At 62.6% G+C, this 6,709-nt stretch overlaps 1 non-coding gene across 1 annotated transcript; it reads left to right on the plus strand.

Moving 5' to 3' along the window:
• Positions 1 to 3,654: 3,654 nt before the first annotated feature.
• LOC131864799 (5S ribosomal RNA) lies at positions 3,655 to 3,773 on the plus strand. Its single transcript, XR_009363562.1, has one exon. It is a non-coding gene; the product is annotated as a 5S ribosomal RNA (ribosomal RNA).
• The last annotated feature ends 2,936 nt before the right edge of the window (positions 3,774 to 6,709 follow it).

A 6,709-nucleotide genomic window follows, 5' to 3' on the forward strand; every position in this document is an offset into this window, starting at 1 on the left:
GGTGCGCACCAGGGCGCGCAACCCAGCCGAGGTGCCCACCCCGGCGAAGGTGCACGCGAGGTGCGCACCCGGGGCAAACCGGGCTCCGACTTCGTGCACGCCATGGTGCCCACCGCGGCGAAGGTGCGCACCCGGGGCAAACCGGGCTCCGACTTCGTGCACGCCGCACCTTGGAGCACACTTCGGAGCGCTCCTTGGTGCGCACCATGGTGCCCACCAGGCCGCGCAACCCAGCCAAGGTGTGCGCACCAAGGTGCACGCGAGGTGCGCACCCGGGGCAAACCGGGGTCCGACTTCGTGCACGCCGCACCTTGGAGCACACATCGGGGCGCTCCCGGGTTCGCACCGGCGTTGCGCACCGTGGTGGGCACCTCGGAGCACACCAAGGTGGGCAGCGAGGTGCGCACCTTTGATGCGATGCCTTCACTAATTTCCATAAAAGGCAAAAAAAAAACGAGATTTTAAAATTTCCGTTTTGAAAGATAGTGAGAAAAAGGGAATGCTGGTGCCATCTTGAGCCCGCCCTGGTGCGCAGCCCAGCCAAGGTTTGCGCACCAAGGTGCCCACCCTGGCGAAGGTGCGCGCCCGGGCAATTAACCCAACTTCCAACTTCGCGCGCGCCAGGGTGGGAGCGCACCCAACAACCGGGCCTGGGAAGAGCCAATGCGAGAAACCCCACCAAACTCTCTGACAAAAAAAGAGGGGGCGCTCCAGTAACCCCGCTTCGGAGCGCACCCTGGGCAAACCCAGCCAAGGTGCCCACCCCGGCCAAGGTGCAGGCGAGGTGCGCACCCGGGGCAAACCGGGCTCCGACAACGTGCACGCCGCACCTTGGAGCACACTTCGTAGCGCTCCCGGGTGCGCACCTCAGAGCACACCAAGGTGGGCAGCGAGGTGCGCACCTTTGATGCGCTGCCTTCACTAATTTCCAGAAAAGGCAAAAAAAAAAGGAGATTTTAAAATTTCCGTTTTGAAAGATAGTGAAAAAAACGGAACGCGCGTGCCATCTTGAGCCCGCCCTGGTGCGCAGCCCAGGTAAGGTGCCACCCTGGCAAAGGTGCGCACCCGGGCAATTAACCCTACTTCCGACTTCGTGCGCGCCAGGGTGGCAACCGGGCCTCGGAAGAGCCAATGCGAGAAACCCCACCAAACGCTCCGACAAAAAAAGAGGCGGCGCTCCAATAACCCCGCTTCGGAGCGCAGCCGGGGCAAACCAAGCCAAGGTGCCCACCCCGACGAAGGTGCACGCGAGGTGCGCACCCGGGGCAAACCGGGCTCCGACAACGTGCACGCAGCACCTTGGAGCACACTTCGAAGCACTCCCGGGTGCCCACCGGCGTTGCGCACCGTGGTGGGCAGCGAGGTGCGCACCTTTGATGCGCTGCCTTCACTAATTTCCAGAAAAAGGCAAAAAAAAATGAGATTTTAAAATTTCCGTTTTGAAAGATAGTGAAAAAAAAGGAACGCGGGTGCCATCTTGAGCCCGCCCTGGTGCGCAGCCCAGGCAAGGCATGCGCACCAAGGTGCCCACCCGAGGTGCACACCCGGGGCAAACCGGGCTCCGACTTCGTGCAGGCCGCACCTTGGAGCACACTTCGGAGCGCTCCTTGGTGCGCACCATGGTGCCCACCAGGGCGCACCCGAGGCAAACCGGGCTCCGACTTCGTGCACGCCGCACCTTGGAGCACACATCGGAGCGCTCCCAGGTTCGCACCAGCGTTGCGCACCTTTGATGCGCTGCCTTCACTAATTTCCAGAAAAGGCAAAAAAAAACGATATTTTAAAATTTCCGTTCTGAAAGATAGTGAAAAAAACGGAACGCGGGTGCCATCTTGAGCCCTTCCTGATGCGCAGCCCAGGCAAGTTGTGCGCACCAAGGTGCCCACCCTGGCGGAGGTGCGCGCCCGGGGCAAACCGGGCTCCGACTTCGTGCACTGCATGGTGCCCACCAAGGCGCGCAACCCAGCCAAGGTGCCCACCGCAGCGAAGGTGCACGCGAGGTGCGCACCCGAGGTGCACACCCGGGGCAAACCGGGCTCCGACTTCGTGCACGCCGCACCTTGGAGCACACTTCAGAGCGCTCCTTGGTACGCACCAGGGCGCGCAACCCAGCCAAGGTGCTCACCCCGGCGAAGGTGCACGCGAGGTGCGCACCCGGGGCAAACCGGGCTCGGACTTCGTGCACGCCGCACCTTGGAGCACACATCGGAGCGCTCCCGGGTTCGCACCAGCATTGCGCACCTTTGATGCGCTGCCTTCACTAATTTCCAGAAAAGGCAAAAAAAAGAAAAAAATGAGATTTTAAAATTTCCGTTTTGAAAGATAGTGAAAAAAACGGAACGCGGGTGCCATCTTGAGCCCGCCCTGGTGTGCAGCCCAGGCAAGTTGTGCGCACCAAGGCACCCACCCTGGCCAAGGTGGGTCACGGGGTGGGTCCTAGGGTGGGTAACGGGGTGGGTACTAAGGTGCGTGCCAAGGTGGGTCATAGGGTGGGTGCCAAGGTGGGCACCAGGGTGGGTGTGCACCAACCCTAGCCAGGGTAGGTCACGGGGTGGTTGTCGGGGTGGGCGTCAAGGAGCCAAGGTGGGTGGCAAGTAGCCAAGTTGCGTGCCAAGGTGGGTGTCGGGGTGGGTGCCAAGGATCCAAGGTGGGTGCCAAGGAACCAAGGTGGGTGTCTGGGTGGGTGCCGAGGTGGGAGCCAGGGTGGGTCCCAAGGTGAGTGCAAAGGTGGGTGCCAGGGTCAAGGTGAGTGCCAATGTGGGTTCCAAGGTGCCAGGGTCAGGGTGAGTGCCAATGTGGGTTCAAAGGTGCTAAGTTGGGTGCGAGGTTGGGTGCGAGGGTGGGTGGGTGCCAAGGTGTGCTAGGTGGAAGCCCGGGTGGGTCGGCATCCCATGGGTGTCGAGTTGGGTGCCTGATGGGTGCTTCTTGTCAAGTTTTAGTCGTCGGGACTCATTTCGAGCCTTAGAGGTCGTTTCTTGTCCGGTTGCCCTGTCTTCGACCTGGGAACCCAATTTTGGTCCTCGGGTCCCATTTTTTTTTGTCTCGCATCCCACTTTTGGCCTGTGGCCTTTTCGGGGTCGATTCTCGTTTTGGGCATCAGAGCATGTTTCTTCTCCTAAAACCCAATATTTGTTTATTAAGTCTCGGAACACATTTTTGTTCTCGTGGACCCATCATGGGTCTTGGAACGCATTTGTGGTCCTTGGGTCCCATTTTGCATCCCGAAACTTGTGTTTTGGTGCTTGATCCCTATTTTGGGTGCCCACCTTGCACCAAGTGCGCACCCGGGGCAAACCGAGCGCCTTGGTGCACCGGGGCAAGATCGAGCGTGCACCCGAGGCGCCCCGAACATGCACCAAGGTGCACTCGGCCCACATGTGAGCGCAGGTCGTTGCGCCCGAGGTGGTGTGTGGGCACCGCGTTGCAGACGGGACACTGCACGCACACGACGCCCCCTACAGGTGCACGCACGTAGGCCGGGCCGGGTGCACACCCGACGCCCTAGCAAGGTGCGCGCACCCGGGCAGGGCTCACACTTGGCGAACGGGGCGCACTTCGCGAGGGAGGGTGTGCACCTCGACGGGGGTGGGTGGCCGGGGTGGATTCGCACGTGGGTCGCGGTTTGCTAAGTACACACTGCGACAAGCTCATAACGGGTGCGATCATACCAGCGTTAGTGCACCGGATCCCATCAGAACTCCGCAGTTAAGCGCGCTTGGGCCGGAGTAGTACTGGGATGGGTGACCTCCCGGGAAGTCCCGGTGTTGCACCCTTTTTTAGTTTTTCGCCGGGCATCGCAATGCTATTTGAATAAACCTTTTGCCCGTTTGCGTTCTCGTCGGGGCCGGGCCGGGCCGGGGTGCGCTGCCCGCACTACCGCGCGCGCGGGGGCGACACCGAGCGCGCACCCGAGGCGCCCCGAGCACACAGGCCACGGTGCAACTCGGGCGTTGTGCGCGCACCCCGGTGCGCCCGAGGTGCTGCGCGCGCACCCAGGTGAAATCGGTGTGCACCTCGGCCAGTGCGCGCTCGGTCGAGTCGCGCACGTTGGCCAAGGTGCACGGTGATGTTTCTTACTCTAAGGTTCCGCACCAGACGCCCGGGACAGGTGAGCGAAGCTGGGCGGGGCCGGGTGCGCGGCCGGGGCAGGTGCACGCAGCTGGAGAGAGCTTTGGAGCACACTTCGGAGCGCACCAATGATGCGCTCCATTCAAAAGTTTCCTGAAAAGGCAAAAAAAGTTGAGATTATAGAATTTCCCACTTGAGAGATTGTAAAAAAAAAAAATTTAAAATGAAGGAAACGCGGGTGCCAAGGTGTGCGCAGCCCAGCCAAGGTGTGCGCACCAAGGCGCCCACCCTGGCGAAGGTGCACGCAAGGTGCGCACCCGAGGCAAACCGGACAATTAACCCAACTTTCGACTTCGCGCGCACCTTGGAGCGCACTTCGGAGCGCTCCTTGGTGCGCACCAATCTTGGGCACCTCGGAGTGCACCATGGCGCCCACCAAGGTGCGCACCCGGGGCAAACCGAGCTCCGACTTCGTGCGCACCTTGGAGCGCACGAAAGGTGCGCACCATGGCGCCCACCAAGGTGCGCAGCCCAGCCAAGGCGTGCGCATCAAGGTGCGCACCCTGGCGAAGGTGCGCACCCGGGGCAAACCGAGCTCCGACTTCGTGCGCACCTTGGAGCGCACAAAAGGTGCGCAACCCAGCCAAGGTGTGCGCACCCCGGTCAAACCGAGCTCCGAATCGTGCGCACCAGAGGTGCACGCCATCGTGCGCACCTTGGAGCACACTTCGGAGCCCTCCTTGGTGCGCGCCGATGTTGCGCACCTCGGAGCGCACCCGGGGAAAACAATGCAATTAACCCGACTTTCGACTTCGTGGGCACCTCGGAGCGCTCTCGGGTTCGCACCTCGGAGCACACCGAGGTGCGCACCTTTGATGCGCTGCCTTCACCAATTTCCAGAAAAGGCAAGAAAACATTGAGAAGGTGTGCGCACCGAGGTGCCCACCCTGGCGAAGGTGCACGCGAGGTGCGCACCCGGGGCAAACCGGGCTCCGACTTCGTGCACGCCGCACCTTGGAGCACACTTCGGAGCGCTCCTTGGTGCGCACCAGGGCGCGCAACCCAGCCGAGGTGCCCACCCCGGCGAAGGTGCACGCGAGGTGCGCACCCGGGGCAAACCGGGCTCCGACTTCGTGCACGCCATGGTGCCCACCGCGGCGAAGGTGCACGCGAGGTGCGCACCCGGGGCAAACCGGGCTCCGACTTCGTGCACGCCGCACCTTGGAGCACACTTCGGAGCGCTCCTTGGTGCGCACCATGGTGCCCACCAGGGCGCGCAACCCCGCCGAAGGTGCACGCGAGGTGCGCACCCGGGGCAAACCGGGCTCCGACTTCGTGCACGCCGCACCTTGGAGCACACTTCGGAGCGCTCCTTGGTGCGCACCATGGTGCCCACCAGGGCGCGCAACCCCGCCGAAGGTGCACGCGAGGTGCGCACCCGGGGCAAACCGGGCTCCGACTTCGTGCACGCCGCACCTTGGAGCACACTTCGGAGCGCTCCTTGGTGCGCACCAGGGCGCGCAACCCAGCCGAGGTGCCCACCCCGGCGAAGGTGCGTACCCGGGGCAAACCGGGCTCCGACTTCGTGCACGCCGCACCTTGGAGCACACTTCGGAGCGCTCCTTGGTGCGCACCATGGTGCCCACCAGGCCGCGCAACCCAGCCAAGGTGTGCGCACCAAGGTGCACGCGAGGTGCGCACCCGGGGCAAACCGGGGTCCGACTTCGTGCACGCCGCACCTTGGAGCACACATCGGGGCGCTCCCGGGTTCGCACCGGCGTTGCGCACCGTGGTGGGCACCTCGGAGCACACCAAGGTGGGCAGCGAGGTGCGCACCTTTGATGCGATGCCTTCACTAATTTCCATAAAAGGCAAAAAAAAAACGAGATTTTAAAATTTCCGTTTTGAAAGATAGTGAGAAAAAGGGAATGCTGGTGCCATCTTGAGCCCGCCCTGGTGCGCAGCCCAGCCAAGGTGTGCGCACCAAGGTGCCCACCCTGGCGAAGGTGCGCGCCCGGGCAATTAACCCAACTTCCAACTTCGCGCGCGCCAGGGTGGGAGCGCACCCAACAACCGGGCCTGGGAAGAGCCAATGCGAGAAACCCCACCAAACGCTCTGACAAAAAAAGAGGGGGCGCTCCAGTAACCCCGCTTCGGAGCGCACCCTGGGCAAACCCAGCCAAGGTGCCCACCCCGGCCAAGGTGCAGGCGAGGTGCGCACCCGGGGCAAACCGGGCTCCGACAACGTGCACGCCGCACCTTGGAGCACACTTCGTAGCGCTCCCGGGTGCGCACCTCAGAGCACACCAAGGTGGGCAGCGAGGTGCGCACCTTTGATGCGCTGCCTTCACTAATTTCCAGAAAAGGCAAAAAAAAAAGGAGATTTTAAAATTTCCGTTTTGAAAGATAGTGAAAAAAACGGAACGCGCGTGCCATCTTGAGCCCGCCCTGGTGCGCAGCCCAGGTAAGGTGCCCACCCTGGCAAAGGTGCGCACCCGGGCAATTAACCCTACTTCCGACTTCGTGCGCGCCAGGGTGGCAACCGGGCCTCGGAAGAGCCAATGCGAGAAACCCCACCAAACGCTCCGACAAAAAAAGAGGCGGCGCTCCAATAACCCCGCTTCGGAGCGCAGCCGGGGCA

Source organism: Cryptomeria japonica, unplaced genomic scaffold, assembly GCF_030272615.1.
Source record: "Cryptomeria japonica unplaced genomic scaffold, Sugi_1.0 HiC_scaffold_91, whole genome shotgun sequence".
Taxonomy (NCBI): domain Eukaryota; kingdom Viridiplantae; phylum Streptophyta; class Pinopsida; order Cupressales; family Cupressaceae; genus Cryptomeria; species Cryptomeria japonica.